Here is a 21,334-nt window from a genome sequence, read left to right as displayed (position 1 = left end):
AGCAAACCGGCAGAAAGACAACGCTGACCTGTTCCAGACTCAGACAGAGGGATGCTTGTAAATGATTGAAGAGAAGATGTCTGTTGGGAAATTCTGGGAGGATTTTTGGAGGGGGAATTTCCGAAGAGGAAACAAGAATGTGCAAAGAGATGGTAAATGTATTGGTTTACTGATAGAAACAAAATTCAGATCATTTTAGGGGGATCAGAGGCCAATGTTTGTTATGAAATGAAGTTATATTTTCTTTAATATCATCCCCCCAAAAATTAAAAAAGAACAAACTTTGAAGCCACTGAAAGGAAAATCGTTAACCTGATAACTATATCCAACTGCAAAAAGTACATTAAATTTTGATTACTATGAAATAATGTGTAAGATCTCAGTTTTTAAAGCATTCCAAGCTTTAAACACTCACCACCAGTCTCATTTTAAAGATAAGAAAATTAAGACTCAAAGAAATGGCACCATTCACGTAAGTTTTTAAATTTATACTTAGTGAGTGACAACGAAACTGCCGCCTAAGTCCAACCTGCCCCAGACCCAGGGTTGAAAGCTGGACTTGTGGATAGAGCACAAAGCAAGCTCCAAATGTTCCTTCCAGGGGATCGACGCTCTGTCTTATGACTACACCAGAGCTCTAAAAAACAACTTTTTGTTAATCTCCTCTGTACTGCCTTTAGACGAACTAAAAAGAAACAATTGAAAAATAGATTGCCATGAGGGGGCAGTGGAGTTTTAATGGTTGTAGTAAGAAGAATGGAGGGTTTGGAGGTGAGCACAGAGTATGTATGCCCTTGGGTGGTAAGTCTGAGGCAGGCAGAAAATAGAGACCAGGACAAGACTTGCAGTATCTAAAAGCTGGCATGTAAGTGGACATGAGTGTAGATGGAACATATTAGAAAAGTCTCTCAGCAGGAAGGACTGCAAACCGCCTGGTGGTACACATATTTGCTTTGATGGCGCCCAGTACAACTGAGGCAGAAAGAGAGTCAGGATCCCCAAGGAAAGCAAAGCTACCCTCTCTCTCCCTAGAGGGAAGAATCTGGACCAGTCTTGGATGCCCCCTGTGGAGTAAGGTCCGGTGTCACCATCAGCGCTAAAGTGACCCGCATATGTGACTTTATTAGCTTTCAGATCCATGTTTCAGTTAAGCCCTTAGAGATATAAGTAAACACCAGCAACACTTTCCAATCAGCCGGGTGAAGATGTTTTCTTCCCTTCACTCACTGTCAAGTCTGTCTTGCCTGTTTCAGCAGAATCGGTGTTCAGAAAGGAAACCTCAGAGGATCAAGGCCTTTAATCTTGTACTGATATCCCTCTGTCTGTCTAGTGACAAGAATAATACTGTGGGGAGTGGGGAGGGGAAGTCAACCTTGTGAAAGAAAAAGTGGGGTGACCAGCGAGGCGCCACAGGCTCCGGTGACTCCTCGATGAGTTTTTATCTGTTGTACATAGCATTAGATCTAAGATGGATCCCCTGAACACTGGTGAGACAGCAAAAAGGAACCGAGGCCAGGGCGGCGGGTGGCTGCTTCCATCTTTGTGTCTTTGTAGAAGTCCTAATAGGTGACGATCCGTGCCCTCCCACTCCTTCGGAGCTACTCCTCAGACAGGGCTTTCATTGGCGCAGTGTAGCAAGATACCATTGGCTGGGAATTTAGGGGTTTGGGATTGGCTCAAACACTGTATATAAGCTTATGTGTTGCTCAGAATAAACTCAGATCTGCACCCTGCGGCTGTTCTCCGAAGTCTGATTTCCCCGGATTTGTCAGGTAACCCCATTGCCTCTCATTACCCCATCCTTGGTCCTGCTCCAAAATACTGCACTCTCCAGGGACCTACCACATCTGAATTAGCTAGTGTCTGTAAAACGTAATGAAGATTAAAGTGAGGCATGTGTGTGATTGCTGTAAATAGTGAACACATTACTTCAAACTCACATATTAATGCTATGATATACTTGGTGAGGAATTGGTATGAAAGGGGGTCCTTTTGAAAAATCATCTGCTCTACTGTCTTTCAAATAGGTTTTAAAAATAATTTTGTATTTGACCTCTAAATCATTAATTAATAGCTTCCTATTTTACATAGTTGCATTGCTCAATATACTAATTCTGATATTTCACAAAAACATTTCACCCACGAATAGAATTTGGTTGTTTAGTCCAGGGGGTCTTGCCTACTTCTTCTTGAAGCAACTTTCAGAAGATTGAAAAGGGTATTGAGAAGTAAATAAGACAGCCTGGGTCATGGAGGTCTAGCCACCCAATGAGTCCCTGGATACCCTGCTGCTAAGATTTACAACACACACACACACACACACACACACACACACAGAATGTGGCCCACCTGGGTGTGCCTCTTACAGCTGAGCCTCCCAGATTGTTAGCCCCTCTACTCACCTACCACACGCCCTCCAGTTCACACACATTGCACCATCATGAATGGCATTCATATGAATTTATGAGATCTGCATAAATCCAATAAAATCTGTGTTTCTCCCAGATGAGGATGTAAGCAACAAGTTTGAGTGTGCTCAAATCCCAGAAAACCAAGGAAGCCTCTGTTTTAGGGGGGATGGGGTGGGGTGGGGTTGAGGGTTCGGGGGAGTGTTGAGGTTGGTTTGAATACAGTAATGCTAAACTCAGTCACCAACATCACATATGAGTGTCATCTAAAGGAAAGAAATCACAGACTTCCCCATGGTGTCACACAAGCACGAGTGAGCCCAGACTTGCAAGCTAGACTTAACTCTCCCTGTCTTCCAAGGTCCCCATTTATCTGTTGCGTGATCTGAATCTGTGCCTGCCCGGAGGAAGTCTTGTGAATCTGTCACTGTCCCTCTGTCTGCCTGACTGAACACATCTATCCCTAGATGTACTCTCTCTGTTGACAATCAGCACAGAAAGCATCACATGGGGGAAAGAACGAAGGATACTTTACAGTTTTACAAGGGATTAAGTCAGTGACTCCAACTGACCCAAATATCAAGCAGATGCTATCAATTCATATCTAAATGCTGCTTCCAACACTTATGGTGGATACTTATTTAAGGTTACTTTCAGCATTTTTTCTAGCAAGTAATTATCATAACACACATACAAATATACATGCCTTAACATTGGGTCATGGCCATAGAAGAGCACATATCTTAAGGTTATATTTATGCATATACTTACAGTGAAAAGGCTTGATTATTTGGGATCCCAGACAAGTAAGGTTAAGTGTTAATTGTTCTCTTAAAGGCAGGTTAAATAAACAGGCTGAGTACACAGTAGGGCAGCAGTCTTGAATCTTAAGTGACCCCATGGTGTCTTCCTAACTCTGAATGTGAAGTCCAGCTGGTACATAGACCAGCAGAATTAGACAGGTGCTGCACTACGGAGAAACTGGAACACAGGGACAGTTCTCAAGGAACAATGCCACTGTAGGTTTCCTTTAAAGAGGAAAGTCCTGGGGTCTGGGGAGATGACTCAGCAGTTAAGAACACTGGCTGCTCTTTCAGAAGTTCTGAGTTCAAGCACCCGCATGGTGGCTCAGAAGTATTTGTGATGGGATGTGATGCCCTCTTCTGGTGTGTATGTGTGCACACATAGCACTGACATACACGAAGTAAATAAATAAATCTATTTTTTAAAAAAAGGTGGAAAGTCACTCAAATTGACAAGTGTGTATTCGTTTTTTTCCTATCAATAAGGTGAAAGATTTGACCTGCCCCAGATTAGATGCAGATAATGATATTTTGTATGAAAGGGTGTGGGCTCTAATTTAAGATCCACCAGGATCTTTTACTTTTTAAAGCTGCCACATTAAAATAAGGGATTACAAGTTTAGTTTTCCTGAGAGATGTGCTCAGCTTGACTGCCTGCTCCTGCACACCATACATTACTACTCCAAGTCATTTGGTTCAGTTAATTCACCGTTATTTTATATCACTGTTACAAAGCAGGCAACAATCTGATGGTACTTTCTTCCCAAATGTTTAAGCAAAAATAGGCTCTCATCAGTGGCCTTATGCTACTGAGTCATCCTCACTTCCCCTTTTCTGCTAGCTGAGCCTTCCCTCTAACCAAGTCTCCAGGCCTTTGAATCATTCTCTCTGCACCTCAGGGGGTGGTGAGCAGCTTCTATGCAGTTTAAAGCATCAAAGCCTGTCCTCTCCCCACTGGAAGATTACCCAGGACCCTACTCATTCTTTGGGAAAGAGTGACTCATTCCAATACAGAGATAAAAGTAATTTCTCACTTAAGAAATAGCTATCTGAGCTGATGGGCCTCCTTGGTTTGGTGGGAGTTGAGGAATGGTAGGGCGTGGTAAGCACAGGGAAGTAGATAGCTGTTCCTTGATGGCCAGCATATATGTAATGGCATGTATGGAATTTTAGTTTGCTGTCTTGTGCATGGGAGCAGGCCTCTGCCCACAACATTATTATTATCCCTAAGTTGTTATTAGAAAATTGATACTCATTAGTTTTGGAAAATATATCATTTTGATCATTGACCAAGCCTCTAATAAAAGAAATAGTCATTAATTATTATAATATAAGCTATGTATATATCATCCCAGACACTTAAAAAGAGTAGATACATATTTTGTTTAGGGAATGCACATAAATACTATACCTCTCTATACAGAATTTAAACACAGAATTTGTAAACATAAATGTGTGCTTATATTATTTTTTAACATTTCAAATAAAACAGTATAGTAAAATTATGTACATGGTGACTTTTAAGATTTGCTTTTTTATCTCTCTCTCTCTCTTTTTTTTTCCAAGACAGGGTTTCTCTGTATAGCCCTGACTGTTCTGGCACTCATTCTGTAGACCAGGCTGGCCTCAAACTCAAAAATCTGCCTGCCTCTGCCTCCCAAGTGCTGGGATTAAAGCCATGCACCACCACTGCCCAAGATTTATATATTTGTTTGGACACACCAGAAGAGGGCATAGAATTCCATTACAGATGGTTGTGAGCCACCATGTGGTTGGTGGGAATTGAACTCAGGACCTCTGGAAGAGCAGTTCGTGCTCTTAACCACTGAGCCATCTCTCCAGCAGACTTATTCCTTTAAAGTGAATAAAACCAATATTTTGGTTTTAAATATACATCTTCAAAGTTCCTTTTGGGTTAAATTTTACCCTCAAGTCAGAGGACTTTTTTCAATACACTGGGCTTCTTTTTTGCTTTGCACTGAAGAAATTTTAATATGTACAGTGGAGTTAGATGTAAGGAAGAATTTTGCTGTAATTTATAAGAGTAAAATATCAACTCAGAATTAGACTCAGCTCCTGAATCCTTAGGATGGAGTTGAGGATTAAAGACAGTTATGAAGATGAAGCAGAGACTCTGAGGGAACTCTAATGAGAAAGAGAGGAGAGATCAAAATGGGACATTAGAAATATTTACTGCTATGTAAGCCTATGGATGCTGACACTAGTAAGTTCTAATGTAATATCTAGTAGGCATAATTCATGGTACCTGGTAGAGCAGACATTAGAGAAGATTCATGGGGAAATCACTATGAATTTGCATATGAACAGCAAAGGATGATAAACCAATTTAATGCATCAAATTCAAAGTCAATGGATAATGGCAGCTATATCAGAGTCTATCATGGTGAGGATAGAGAGTGATTCTCAGATTTTGGCGTCTAGACAATGGCCTGGTAGGAACTCCCCCAGACCCAGAGATCTGTTAGAAGCAGGGTGATCTGCTACAGTGTCAGAGATAAGTAAAGAGCTCCAGAGTCAATGCTAAAGATGTGAGTGGAGTTGGAGGATCTTGATCTTGATTATCACATATATTTGATCATATAATAGTCACCACTGGTATGAGAAGTAGGACCACAAAGTCTTAGAGCTGAATTCTTCAAATTGAAAGTCTATCTGGGACATTGAAAAGACAGTGAATGGATGTGACTTGAACAATATGTCAGAGAGGCAGAATTGCCAAATGTTGAGTAGGGTTGGTACACAGAAAGACAGGTCTAGGGACTAAGTTTGAGGGGACAATGAACATAAACTATAGATCTCAACAAGTAAGACAGAGAATGGAAGGCAACATACTCAGAGGTCTGTCATGAGAACTATGAGACCATGAGAGTGGAGCTCTCAAATGAAAAAAGGTGACAGTGATTAGAAACTGGATCCTTGGGGCTCTCAGAGACTGAACCACTGGCCAAAGAAAATACATGGGCTAGACCTAGGCCCCCCTGCACATATGTAGAAGATGTGAATCGTGACCTTCATATGGGTCCTTGAAAGCTGTTACCTGTGGTAGCATATGTTCTTCTGGCTGGGATGCTTTGTCTGTCTTGAATGGGAGAGGATATGCCTAGTCTCACAGAGGCTTGATGTGCTATGGTCAGGTGATACCCAGTGGGGAGGAGAAAGGGAGGGGAGATAGGGAACGGATTGTCGGAGAGGGTGACGACTGGGGAGGGGGACAGTGAGAGAGGTGTAAAGTGAATAAGTAAAATACTAATAATAAAAATTCTAACACACACACACAAGAGCGCACGTGCATGCGTGTGCGTGTGTGAGCACACACACACACACACACACACACACAAGAACTATAGGATCAAACTTTCAGAAGTAAAGGTATCCGATAGAGGGACATAAATAGGAAAGCAAACTCAGGGGAAAGACGAAGGCTACAAGACAGGTACTTCCAAGAAAAACAAAAGAATGAAGTAAAGGTATATGGCGAAGAGAGATGGTGTTATAAGTCTCAAGTGAGCAAAAAGTTTGAATGGAAAGAGACCCTGGGCCTGGAAATGTCATTGGGAATGGAGAGAATGTTAAATCATGTTGCTGAAGGCAAGAAGTTGGACCACCTGTAGTTGGAAGAAATAAGTCTGTTCGGTGAACTATTCATCAGATAAAGCGGAGACACAGAAGGGATGTTCAGTGAAGCAGCTTGAAAACATGTATGAATTATGGATATGTAACTATAGAATAAGAAAGGGTAGAGAGAAGCTTATGGGTGAAATCATTAGATAACAGGAAGAAAAGCAAAGAGCTTGAAAACAACATGATGAACAAAAGAGGAGCACAGACTTATGTGCTACATAGTCAGCCAATCAGGACAAAGAGACATTATCACATCTGTCTCTGAACAAGAGATACTGATGGGAGCTTTGACAGAAGCAGTATTACAACCTGAACTGTGCTACTTACTCGAGAATTAGGAGGCTGGGCTAGTTTTAACCCAAAAGAGCAATTGAAAGGAAGCGTGGGGGTTGAGTTGGGGCAAGCTTCTTACTTCACTCACAATCTGGACTCAACCATAATATAGTCGAAGGGTTATCAGAGTTCCTTTATATGAGGACATTTACCTGCTTCACTGATTCTTTTTTTTTGGATTTCACTGAACTCAGAACACTTCCTCAATACTAGGATCTTGAATGTGAATGTGGTTGAACAAAGAGCAGTGTAAGCAGTGAGGGGTGGTAGAGTCTCATGGTATGTCTATAATACTGTGTTTTGGTTCGTCTACTAGGAGATTTCGCGTTTGGAATCCAAGGGATAAAGGCAGTCTGTTGCTGCAGTATCTATAAAATGCAAAGCACCAGTCCTTCGTTATTCTGCTTTAGCTCCCCCGACCCCCAAAGGATGCAGCTTTCTGTACACATGCTGCTGGTCCTCTCTCCCTGTGCTTAAAACAGTGTCTTATCAACAGATGAGTTTTCTCAGACAAGATAAGAGAGGACTTGGGCTTGTCCAAGTACAGCCTGAGCAGACACAGCACTCTTATCTGTTCAGATTCTCTCGGCTTCATTAACTATTAAATGCTAACCTTTCCTGTTTAACAAGAGGAGACTCCTAATTTTCCACAGTCTGATGAGAAAGGCATAGAGGTCTATCGGGGCCATGTATTTCACATTTTTACCTTCTAGAGGATTTGAAATAAAAAAAAAAGTCCTTCAAAAAGCTCATTAAGTATTTCTCAAGGCCGTCATGATTATATTGCTCTTCTCTTAGCCTAGAGCTGGTTGGATGAATCTTACGTTTTTTTGTGTGTCTGCAGTAGCCATGTCTATAACGATAGTGGGAAATGTTGGATATACCCTGCGGCACCTTTGGCCTCACAGAACCGGAAAGCTCTCCAAGGAATAGTCTTGCCCTGCCTGTGGGTACTTAAAACTATTCGTGAGCTGTGGGTTAGTCATTTGTCCTTGACATTGTACTTCTTTTTCAGTTGGGTGTTTTCTCCATAGCCTTTGGTCATTGATGGACCAGGCCATGGAGAGTCACAACTCACAGAGCACGAAAACGGGGGATCATTCTCAGAATTAGTCATTAGAGTGGAAAAGAGATTTTATGCTCCATCTTCTGCTTGAGATTTTTATTTGCTAATGGTCTTGAGACTCAGGGCTCACCTAATCAAGACATCATGTGAATAATCTGTGCTTACAGGTTGCTTTTTTATTTTATAGTTGTTCAACATGTGCTAAAGAGAGGAATTTTCTGTTGGAAAGTCCCGGTCAAAGGAGGCGGCTAGCTCACAACTATGCTGAACTGTTAGATGGAGATCTCAGCATGAAAAATCCCCCACTCTGCAAACATGTGCCTGCCCTCACCTGTCCCATCATCCAAATCAGGTAGGAGATTTGTCACTGCTTCTGGAGTATGAGTCTTGGAAATCTCTTCTTTTGCCACTTGCACTTTTAATCAAAGTGATCCTTACACTTTTCCTAGGAGGAATTATTCTAGATATATGCTTGTTCTATTCCTGTTGATGCCTCAGCAAACTGACAGTCAGGTCCTCTTACAGAGTTAGGAGCAGGGCTATCTAACTTTTGATTTAGTTTTGCTAATAATTAAAATCTATGGTGTGTGTGTGTGTGTGTGTGTGTGTGTGTGTGTGTGTTGCTATAGCTGGAATAAAAATGCAAGGTGATAATGGTTTTAACTGATGTGTTCATTTATAAAATGATTTTAGTTAGCATACAAACAATAGACTTCATTAGAATACTCACATATGCGTTATGGTATTGTAGTCCTTGGTAGCGCCTTCTTATCCTCCCTCTTCTCTCCTCCCCTGTTTCTTTCAAGTCTACTTCCTTTCCCCAAATGGTTCCTCTCCTCCTTTCACTCTATCCCTAGATGTTTGAGGCCTTTGATTATGCAGTGTTTTGAACTTCAAGGGCTTATTCTGTATCTATTGAGATAATCATGCCATTCCTATCCCAAAGTCAATTTATGTACTTCATTGTACTTCCTGATGTGCATATGTTGAACATGTATAAATGTATATTATATACCTGGATTGAAATCAAGTTAGTCATGTTTAAATATACTCCTGAATTCACTTTTCAAGTACCTTACTGAGAATTTTTGTATCTACCTCCTTTTGGGAAAGGGAACGGTAGTTTCCTTTTCTGTTCTGTGTTAACTATATTTTATTGAGGTACTATTATTCTTTGTAATGAGTTTGGTGTTGTTTCTCTCCTTTCTATTTATCATACACATTGAGAAGCATTACCTAAAGGGCTAGTAGAATTTGACAAAGAATATATCTGGCCTGAGCTTTTCTCTGATGGAGCACTTTAGTCTTACTATGGAAATGCTTATACTGATTATAGCTTCTTGATTTAATATTGATTAAGCATGGTACTTTGAATGGGAATGGGTACACATCAAAACTCTTGGTTTCCAGTTGTTGTTGGTGTTTGGGGAAGGCTATGGATTTAGGTGGTAGAGCCTTGCTGGAGGAAGTATGCCACTGGGGGTTGATATGGATGCTTTATAGCTTTACTTCTCACTTCACTGCCTCTTTCCTTTTTCCTTCCCCTTCCCTCCCTCCTCCTTCCTTCTTCTTCCTCCTCCATTCCCCTCCCCCCTCTCACTTCCTCTCACCCCTCAGCTTTTTGTGTGTAGGGAAATGGACAGACCTGGAGAATATCATCCTGAGTGAGGTAACCCAATCACAAAAGAACACACATGATATGCACTCACTGATAAGTGGATATTAGCTCAGAAGCTTGGAATACACAAAGTACAATCCACAAACCACAAGAAACTCAAGAAGAATGAAGACCAAAGTGTGGATATTTTGATCCTTCTTAGAAAGGGGAACAAACTATCCATGGAAGGAGTTGCAGAGTCAAACTATGGAGCAGAGACTGCACGAAGGACAATCCAGAGACTGCTCCTCCTGGGAATCCTTTCCATATTCAACCACCAAACCCAGACACTATTGTGGATGCCAGCAAGTGCTGGCTGACAGGAGTCTGATATAGCTCTCTCCTAAGAGGCTCTGACAGTGCTTGACTAATACAGAAGTAGAGTCTCACATCCATCCATTGGACTGAGTGCAGGGTCCCCAATGAAGGAGCTAGAGAAAGGACCCAAGGAGTTGAAAGGTTTGCAACACCTTAGGACAAACAACAATATGAACTAACCAGTACACCTAGAGATCCCAGGGACTAAACCACCAACTTAAGAGTTCACATGGTGGGACTCATGGCTCCAGCAGCATATGTATAGCAGTGGATGGCCTAGTCAGTCATCAGTGGGAGGAGAGGCCCTTGGTCCTATGAAGGCTCTATGCCTCTATGCCCCAGTTTAGGGGAAGGCCAAGGCCAGCAAGTGGGAGAGGGTGGGTTGGTGAGCAGGGGGAGGGGGAAGGGAATTGTGTTTTTGTTTTTTGTTTTTTTTTTCAGAGGGGAAACTGGGAAAGGTGATATCATTTGAAATGTAAATAAAGAAAATATCTAATAAAAAATGTGATCATTAAGGTTCCAAGCTTCCATGCTTCCCTCTCCTGTCACCATATTTTTTCTTCCTGTGGCCCTGATTTCCCCACCATGATAAACTTCCTTCCTCTGGGACTGTAAGCCAGAATAAACCCTTTCTTCTGCAAGTGGCTTTTTGTCCAGGTATTTTATCTTAGCAACAGAGAGCAACTAGTGCAGCAGGTCCTATGTATCTAGAAATTCATCAGTCTTTTTTAGATTTTTCTAAGTTTTCGACACTAACATTTAAAAACATTCTGTGATGATACTGTGAGCTTCACTCGAATCTGTTGAAACGTTCCCTCTTTCATCTCCAATCTTTTAAAAATGTTTTTTTTTTAAAAAATAAATCTTTAAAAAATGTCTATGGAATGCATGGCTTCTTTAAAAGGCATAAATGAAAGCAAGTGTGATGGAGATGGTATTAAGGAAAAGCTAAAAGAATATGATTCTGCTGACAGAAGAAATATTGACATTCTGCAGGTGGAGAGTATGAACTCAGAGACCATGGGTAAACAGTGTTTTAGGACTCAAGAGATGTCTCCCTCAGCCATCTTCTTTCCCCCATAGCTAGTCCCCTCCTTTTCTTTGTTTGTTTGTTTTTTCTTTTTTTTAAGATTTTGGTTTGAGAATTTCTTTTTCTTTTCTCTTTCTTTCTTTCCTTCCTTCTTTCTTTCTTTCTTTCTTTTTTTTCTTTTTGTATGTGTGAGTGTCTGTTCCCGTGCATGTCATGTGAGCACAGTGTCCATGGAAGCCAGAGGAGGTCATTGGATGCATTGGAACAGGGTTACAGGCCGTTGTAAAATGCCAGATGTGTGCTAGGAATTGAACTTGGGTCATGTGAAAGGGCAGCACATGCTCCTAAGTAATGACTCAACATCTCTCTTACCCAACGTCTTTTAAATCTTTTTCTTTTCTTCAGGAAAAATCTCCCAAACACCATTATAAGACATAAAGTGAAAGATTTCTCATAATTTCTTGAACATATATTTCCCATAATTCCCATAATGTCTTGTGGACACACATGTCAAACATCCTTGGACTTCCCTGAAATTCAATTATCATTTTTTTACAGAGCTATACAGAATCTTCTTTGTAAAACTGTGTACATGATGGATCCCTGAGGAAAGGGGCATTATTAGCTTCGTTTGCAATAACATTGCACATGTTAACAGTCTGATAAATGTTAATAGACATTGAGATCAGTCACCAATGGTCACCAAGATAGTTCAGAGTGTAAAAGACCTTGCCATGAAAACAGCAAACTGAGTTCAATCCCTGGAAGCTACATAAAGATGAGAGGAGAGAACTGACTTCCTAAAGTCTCTTGGAAACCTATCTGTGCTATGGAAAGTGCACCTACTCATATTACACACTAATAACACTAATACTATCTTGATAAAAACCAATAATAAGGATACATTATTCTATGTTCATAGCAGCCTTATTCATACTAGCCAGAAACTGGAAGTAACCCAGATGTCCCCCAATTGAAGAATGGATACAGACAATGTGGTTCATTTACACAATGGAATACTATTCAGCTACTAAAAACAAGGACATCATGAATTTTGCAAGCAAATGCATGGAACTAGAAAATATTATCCTTATTGAGGTGACCAAGATCCAAAAGGACATACACGGTATGGTCTCACTGATAAGTGGATATTAGCCAAAAATTACAGAATATCCATGTACAATCCACAGACTCAAGAAGCTAAACAAGAAGGCCAAGTGAAAATGCTTAAATCTTACTGAGAAATGAGAACAAAATAATGGGAGGCAGGGAGAGAAAGGGACCTGGGTAGAAGGGAGAGATGAAAAGGAGGCAGGATGACATAGTTGGAGGGGTACAGGAGAGAAGCCCAGAGGGCCCAGAGAATGAAATATGTAACTGCAGGGGTGGGGGAACCTCTAGAAAGTTCCAGATACCTGAGATGGATGAGGTTTCCAGGACTCAAGGTAGGTAACCTTAGCTGAAAGATCCAACAATGCGGATATGGAACCTGAAGAGACCACCTCTAGTAGTTAGACAGGACCCTCAGTAGAAGGATTGGAACATCAACTTAACTACACAACTTTCAACCCAAAATTTTCCTGTCTAAAAAAGTGCAGGGGCAAAAATGGATCAGAGATTGAAGGAATGGCTAACCAGTGACCCGCCCAACTTGGAATCTATCCCATTTGTGAGCCCCATTGCCTGATACTATTACTGAAGCTATGTTGTACTTGCAGGCAAGAGCCAGGCTCTACCAACAGCTGACTAAGACAGATGCAGAACTCACAGCCAAAGATTGGAGAGATGTCAGGGACTCTTATAGAAGAGTTACGGCAAATATTGAAGAAACTGAAGGGGATGGCAACCCCATAGGAAGACCAACAGTGTCAACTAACCTGGACCCCTGGGAACTCCCAGAAATTAAGTCACCAACCAAAGAGCACATAAGCTAGTCCCAAGCCTCCTGCAAATATGTATCAGAGGGGCTGCCCTGTCTGGTCTCAGTGGGAAAGGATGGGTCTAATCCTATAGAGATGTGATGCCCCAGGGTAGGAGGCTGGTAAAGGGAGGAGGGATAGAGAAAGAACTCTCTGAGGGGAGTTTGAGAGGGGAGAGGCAACATTTGGGATGTAACTAAATAAAATCATTAATTAATAAAAATCAGTAATGAAATGATTGCTCAAAAGAGCAGTCTCGCAATACTGAACACTGATTAGGAAATGCTGTTTTCCTTCTTTTGAAGCAAAAGCAGGAGACTGGTGAGCACAAAGGGTTCTGATGAGAGACCACAGGCACAGAGATATCACTACTTACCCACTTGGGTTTTCAACTAGAGTCATCCAAATGCCAAAAGAGTACTGACTGAGTACAAGGCAATAGGGGTGTTCCTCAGGACCTGAGTGGTCCTTGAAGATCTGCCCTATGGTGACACCTGAGAAAGAATCTGTTGCTGTGAACATGTTAGACTCTGCGTCTGTTTGTAAAAGGCAAAAACTGTGAAGCCACTGGTCCAGACCATGAGTCAGACTCATGAAGTCAGGGAAAAAATACAAACATAACAAGCTACATTGCTCTTGCATTGTCCAGCATTAAGATCCATAAGTTTTCACAGTAAGGATTTTGCTATTTTATAGAGCATTCACTGATGTAGCACTAAATGAATTTATCCAAAGGTTTGTGACCCAGAATAGAAAACAGCAGGCGCCAATGAACACTGAGGGTCTAACCTTGAACTCTACACACCTACAGATATAGGGGGTTGGTTAATAGCTTAAAACCCACTGAGGAGGCAAATGACTTACAAGGAGAATTCTGTGCCTACTCTGTAATACTAAAAGCAATTTACATTTAACATCATCCAGGAAATGTTTCCATCATCCAAAAGACCAGTACCAGGTGTGGATATCAACATGTGTAGCAGGCATTCATTCTAACTAGAAAGTGCTCAGTGTTTCCATGACAACCATAATATGATTGCACCAGTGAGCATGACTTCCCAAACTAGTCATTATTGTAGTTCATGGAATTTACAGCTGTGTAAGACTGATAATGAATTTTCACCTCTGGTAGTATGTATGGCATCTTCTAGTACTATAAACATCAGTCAATGAGGATGAATTGTCCATATCAGTACCATGGTGATATATGTCATGGTAAAACCATTTTCCATATAACCTAGTTTGACCACATTCTTTCCCTTTCTCAAACTCTTCTCAGTTCTCTCCTATCTCTGTACCCACCTACATTTCTATTTTCCCTCTCTTTCTTTCCCCATCAAAAATAACTCCCCCAAACAACAAACAAATGAACAAACAAACAAACAAAAAAGAAAGAAAAGAAAATCAGAACAAGTAAACAAACAGAAAACAATAAGAAAAAAAAAATCTGTTGCCAGCACTGGGTTCTTATTCAAGTGTAATGGCTGTAGGGTCCCCAGCAATGAGTAGTTCTGTGAGCTTCTGGGAGTAAAAGAGGAATAAATATTTATGGAAAGAAAAGGCTGAGAGGAGCAGGAAAAAAGCTAAAGGGATTCTGGCTCCACACCAAGAGGCAGAGTCCTTAGGTGACAGAGGTGGGCTTAGGAGAGGATCTTCTGTGGGCAAGCTTCAATGGATGAAGAGTAAGTCTGGGGAGGTAAGAATGAAGCACAGGAACAATGATAAAGGTTGTTTATAAATGATACAATAAAAAATGACTTACTTGAGTCCCAGCTTCAAGTGGCTGCTGTGGAGCCCTGGTACAGTGGCTTTGTGGGTCTGCAGAAGTCACAAAAAATGGTGAGAGACCAGACAAAAGGCTTAAAGGGGCCCAGGGCAACTTTGAGTTCACACAAGAGGCTGAATCCCATCTCCAATCTGATTAATTGATTTCTTCCATTTTTCTTTTTTATCAATCTTGTTATGATTTAAAAAAATCAATTCTTGGTTTGATGAGTATGTATTGTTCTTTGCCAAGTTTCACTAATTTTTGCTCTAATCTTTATTTTTTTCTTGCCACTTACTAACTGTGTGTCTATAGCATCACTAAGCAGTTTAAGATCTCTCCGGCTTGCAGGGTGGTGGTGGTGCACGCCTTTAACTCCAGCACTTGGGAGGCAGAGGCAGGCGGATTTCTGAGTCTGAGGCCAGCCTAGTGTAGAGTGAGTTCCAGGACAGCCAGGACTACACAGAGAAACCCTGAAACAGAGAAATATATTGTTTGCTCTTAGCATGCTGTTTCCTGCTCTCTTGCTATTGGTGATTACTTTTAGTCTACCCAGAGAAGACATGGAAAGTCACTTCAGCTTTGGTATTGTGTTACATATGGTGGATTCTTCCATAGTCACCTTTGACCTTCTATTTTTGAATGAAGTTTATTCTGTTGTGCTCTCTCGGTTGAGACCTCTTCCTCCTCTACATGTAGGATTCCTTTAAGCATCTACGTACATTTTGGTTTGATGGTCACTGGTTAGTTTGTGCCTGTCTTGAAATAGCTTACTACTCTGTCAACTTTACCAAGCACTTTTGAGATTATATTAATAATAATCGACAGTTACTTACTTTCAGGCCTTGATAAACGTTGGTACACATGTTCCTGGAATTTATGGTATCAAGATTTGTGGTGTTATTTTGATGAGTCTGTATTCATAAGTGAATTGCAATTTTCTCTCACTAGATTCCACTATTGTTTATTTGATTTGTTCTTTTGACATTTTGACTAAGCATCATGTTGAAGGGATGCAGCTGTGGATGTCTCTATGAAGCTTTAAATATCTCAGCCTCTGCAACAGTGAGATGTCACTCCAGAGGTATGTTTTGAACCAATGATTTAGGTTATAGGTTATCCAAATACTTAGATGAGGGTGTCAGCTCCAAAATCATTAAGGGTGGGGATATCTTCCTCTATCCACCTTCCCAAGCTAATCCCCTCATCTTCTGTGCTTTGGGTTTGTCAGCTCTGTCTCTCCCACTCTGGGAATGGCTTCCTATTGCCCACTCTTTCACATAAAGCCATGGCCCCAGGATAGCTTAGTTTTAAACAGTAGGTTCTGTTGGTACTTGATCACAGATCTCTATCTAAACCACCGCTATCTCACCAAAACCCAAACTAGGATTCCAGTGTGAGCTTGTTCTACAGGTAACCCAGTCTTCTTTCAGCAGGGCCACCTGGATTCCCTTCTGAATGAGGCTTCTTTTCTCACCTGTCCTCATGACTGGAGCTACATGGGGACTTGTTCCTTCAGCTGGTGTACTTTTCTTTCTTTGTACCAATCAGCTGTGCCATCATCCTCTTTTCTCTTCTCTGTTTTTCTTTAGGATGGAGTTGATTCTTTCATAAACCAACTCTCTTCCCTCATTGGGTCTTATGGAGGTAACATGTAATCTGCTGTCTTCTGTGAAAGTCTTGGTTTCTTTCAAGGCAATATTGTTATATGCAAGAAAGTCATGGACAAAATGAGAAGCAAATCTAATGGAGATCTTGGCAATGTTTAAATTTTCTATTGATCAATTGACTGTTGGATTTCAGGGTACTAGATATTGCATCTCAACTCTTGTATACACTAGGAAAGTGTACTACTACTGAGCCACAATCTAGCCATTTTCCTTAAAATTTTAACATTTTTGTTAATTCTTCGAATCAAATAATATATTTTGAACATATTCAACCCTTCTCCCAGCTTGCCTGTAAACTGACCTCTTCTCCTATCCTTTGCTCACTAAATTTTGACATGTCTTCTTTCTTTCCTAATTTTTCCCTATCAAGTCCAGTTTCTGTTACTTAGCTAGTCTTGCTACTAGGGCCTATTGAGTCATGCAATTAACCTAGTGGGCTGTGGAGAGTCACATTGTTAAAGAAAATAGAGTGCCTCTATTGTAGCTCTTGGATGCCAGTAGTTCCTCAGCTACTGGTGAGATTTGTACCTGCTTTTCCTATGGTGGGATTCTATCTGACTGTATCTCGTACAGGTCTTGTGCATGCTGTCACAACTGATGCGAGTTCTTAGGTCCAACTACCCTGTTGTCTCAGGATAGCATTGTAGCCACCTGTGGCTCAATAACATGGTTTCCAGCTTCACCTCTAGCTGACCCTGTAAAAGGGGCCAAAGGCCTATGGCTAGATATGTCACAAGCTCTAGGGGAGAACCCAACGCTCTGCCACATGAAGATAGTCAAACAACTCCATGTGATTTATTGCTGTAGTCATAAATCTGATCATTTCTCAGTCCTCACCAGAGGAGCTTCTCTTTGCAGGTGATGGTAATTAACCGAGATCCTCAACTGATCAACTTGCAGAGACTAGGAGTGTGCACAGTGCTTAGCCCTAAGTGGGGCATGTGTATCTTCTTAATTTTTTAATGTTCAGTTGCATTTTGAAAGATTTAGAATGTTCTTGAAACAGTGCATTTTTATTTCCGCAAGATTTATGCTATAGCGTTATGAGATGAGTGTATAGGAGTGGAGATAAATCTTTCTTTTTATTTTGGAAAGCTTGGAACAGCATTAAAATAATAGAATAAGAGCATAAATTTTGCTCCTGTTTAATTTTGGCCATTTGGTCAACAGCAAAGCCTTGCCTACACCAAGATTCAAAACCATTCTGTAAGGCTGAGTGGATATACTCATAAAAAAATATGACTTTCTGCCCACATAAATAGAATAGAATCTATTGACCCTTAAATTCATGTTTTTAGAATTAAATGTAGGGGTTGGAGGGATTGGTCATTATCTAAGAGTACTGGATGCTTTTCCAGAGCAACTAGATTTGAATCTCAATATTCACTTGGCAACCCTAACAACCATCTATAATTCCAATTTTAGGTGATCCAACTCTCTTCTGGCCTCTGTAGGTGCTGCATACACAAAACCTCCAAACACACACCAGGAAAAACACCCGCATGCATCAAACAAACATAAATAAATCTTTAAAAGAATAGATGTATTACATTTTAAGACTGAAGAACAACTGGTTTTGAAGAAATTTTTGAGGAAAATATGTTTAGTGGCTTGAAATAAATGAATTCAGTGAAGAATTGCTAGATATACAGCACAATCTAAGCCAGGACAAAATTGGGGTTTACATCTGAGACATCTTGAACCTTGCACACTAATTGTTAAGATGAGCATACTTCCCTGTTGCTGTGATAAAACATTGTCCAAACATAACTTAGGAGACAAAGGTTCTATTTTCTTTTACAAGTTACTGTTCATCAACAAGGGAAACCAAGATAGGACCTTAGAGGCAGGAACAAAAACAGAGATCATGGAGAAAGGTCCTTACTGGCTTGCTCAGTTAATAATATATCTACACAAGCATGTACACAGGTCAACCCAAATGGAGGCAACTTCTCAATTGTGGTTCCCTCCTTCCAGGGCATCAAGCTATCAACTGAAGCTAACTATGACACAGTCCCAGCAAAACACAACCTGGGAAAAATAGAGATTCCAAAAATTACCTCCAGCCAAGAGCAGACAATGTAACCCAGTATATCTCATTTTGAGCAAAAATAATCATAGACTTCCTGGTAAGATGGTGGATAAGAAGCTGCCTCCATTTGACCCAGTGAAGAAAAACAAAGTCAGAGTATGAAAAATTAGATTCTATTCTAGAGAGTGGAAGTGAGGAAAAGCTTCCTCAATTCACAAAGGTTGTGTGGAAATTGGGAGGGAGAAGACATGCAATGAACAGGAAACGAAACAAAACAACAACAACAACAACAACGAGCCAAGCTGAACACAGACGCAGCTGTGTGATTTGACAGGGAGGAGGCCACAACTCACTGCCAAGCTGAGCCAGGCAGCCCTAATAAAGACAGATATCTGCTAAGGAGGCTGCTGAACCCCAGGACTGCTCCTCTTGTTATTCACTCCAGGTAAGGAAGTTCAACTTGGGGAGTTATTCTTTCCTCTTCTCTGTTACTCATGACTAAAGCACTCCTGGCTCTTGGACAGTCTACCACTCAGTTCAAACTCTCTGTAAAACATGGCCATAGAGACTTAGTCCCTTCTTCTCTCTTGACTTCACCTATCTCTTTTTGTTCTTTTATCTCTGTGGTTTATCTTAAGGATTATAGTTCTTAGCTATTACAACAAACCTACATTTTTCTTACCTGGTTTCCATATTTGTCTACTAGAGCCCAAGTCCCCTGAGAGGAGGGAGCTAGTCCATTCTTGCCTGATGGATCCCTTATGCTGATGTCTAGTATAGTACTGTACACAGAGCCAGCTTTAATATTTGTTGAATGCTTGGATGGAAGGATACATGGAAACTCCTACTACTCATGTCATTTCCACTGATGGTCAACAACTCTAAGGAGGCTATTTCTACTTATTCCTGTTCATGTAATAACTATCAAAATAGGTAGTTATTGAAGTCATGAACTCCTGCCAGTTAACTGGACTTATGTAATATTTTTATTCCAGTGAATTTCACCAGCATCTGCAATATGAACTTAAGACCTTGATCACAGTGATACTAAGAAGTTGAACTATGCCAGTATCTACTTATAACAGATTATAAGCAAGCATGTATCTTCATATGTATTTTAAGCAACTGGCTTAATATTGCATTGATATTAGTTCCAGACTATAAGCTAACAGATTATGATGCCAGTTCTTTGAGACCAAGTAAAATATATTTTTAGATCTTAGAAACCTTTGTGTATGAATAATTAGAGTATGAAGAATATTATGTAGTTATAAAGTAGTCACAGGACCTGAGTCCTGGAGCCTATTTATTATACATTGTTACACACTCATTTATTTGCTTGAGTTGGTCAGCAGGGAATTTCATTTTTGCTGACTCATCAAATGTCCCATATCTATCCAGGGTCTATTCCCTATGATGCATCAGGACACATTGGACCATGTGATGTTTACCTAGAAGACCTTTATTATTTGTGTAAACAACTTGAAATGAGAAGAAGAAAATAATTACTGCAGAGAATACTGGTTTAGTTTTACATCAAACAACAGTTTAAGTTGAGGCAATTTGAAAAATATAGTGGAAGGGATCTCCATGAGATGGCACTCACTGTCCTTCTCCCATTTATAGTTTCAATGCATTCATAGAGTAGCTATACACTCTTATATATGTGCACATATACTTGTTCAAATATGCTAAGATGAAAAAAAGCATAAACTTGGTTTTGTGCCTAGAAACATACTAGTATTAGGCAAGGATGATGCACATAACCTAAATGGAGACTAAATAGGGATAAAATGCCATGAACTAGTAGAACAAGAAAAATATATATCTTGGGGACACCAAGTAGATTGGCAGTTTAGAATTTGGTAATGTTTTCTAGACACACCTATGTTTAGTCCCTAGTCTAATTAATATCTCTACTCAAAGTTCTCTCCTCTTCCTATCCAAGTCCTAGTTGGAATGCTCTAGCAGCAACAGACTTCAGAATGGATTTTGAGGCCACAGTCTCACAAAGATAGCCAGCTGCAGAATCAACTAAGGTTTGGATCATTTTTGAATTCATTATTTTTATTATATTAGCACTAATGTGGGAAAGGATCAAGCTGGGGGATGCTATAGACAGGGGGAGAATATAGCAGGAGGAAGAAATGTCTATTTCTCAACATTGACAACCACAATACATATTAGCAGTAGGTACTCCTCTTCAACTGTCCTCGTAGGCATTCAACCCAAGTGAGCGCTTGGGAGTCAGAAATGGAAAAGATACTTACACAGCACTGGCTTTGGCATCCTTCACTCCCGCCTCTGTAAGATACCCTTCTTCTCCCTCTGGGTCTGGATGCTGCTCCTTCAGTAAGCTCTGCCTTCTTGGTGTGCATGCAGCAGATTCTCTCTAGAACCATCCCTGATATCTTGAGTCATGTATGTAAGGGAGTTTATTTTCAAACCACTTGGCATGTAAAAGTCATTTTCTTTGCTTGTCTTTACTCAAGCAATTTGGAAACTGATATGTTCATGCTAACTTGACAGGTAAGAATCCTGAATTAAAGACATTATTTGGCCAAGTTCAGAAAGTAGACAGAATCAAGGCCACATTTGACTAGAACTTCAGACCTACAGTGAGTTCACTGTGCTTTTCACCTGACCAGGGAAATTGCTCATGACTGACATGTCACCAGAAATGAAGTCTTC

This window comes from Mastomys coucha, unplaced genomic scaffold (genome assembly GCF_008632895.1).
Source record: "Mastomys coucha isolate ucsf_1 unplaced genomic scaffold, UCSF_Mcou_1 pScaffold2, whole genome shotgun sequence".
In the NCBI taxonomy this organism is placed as follows: domain Eukaryota; kingdom Metazoa; phylum Chordata; class Mammalia; order Rodentia; family Muridae; genus Mastomys; species Mastomys coucha.
The sequence above is the reverse complement of the archived record's forward strand: the minus strand, read 5'-3'. Positions refer to the sequence as shown.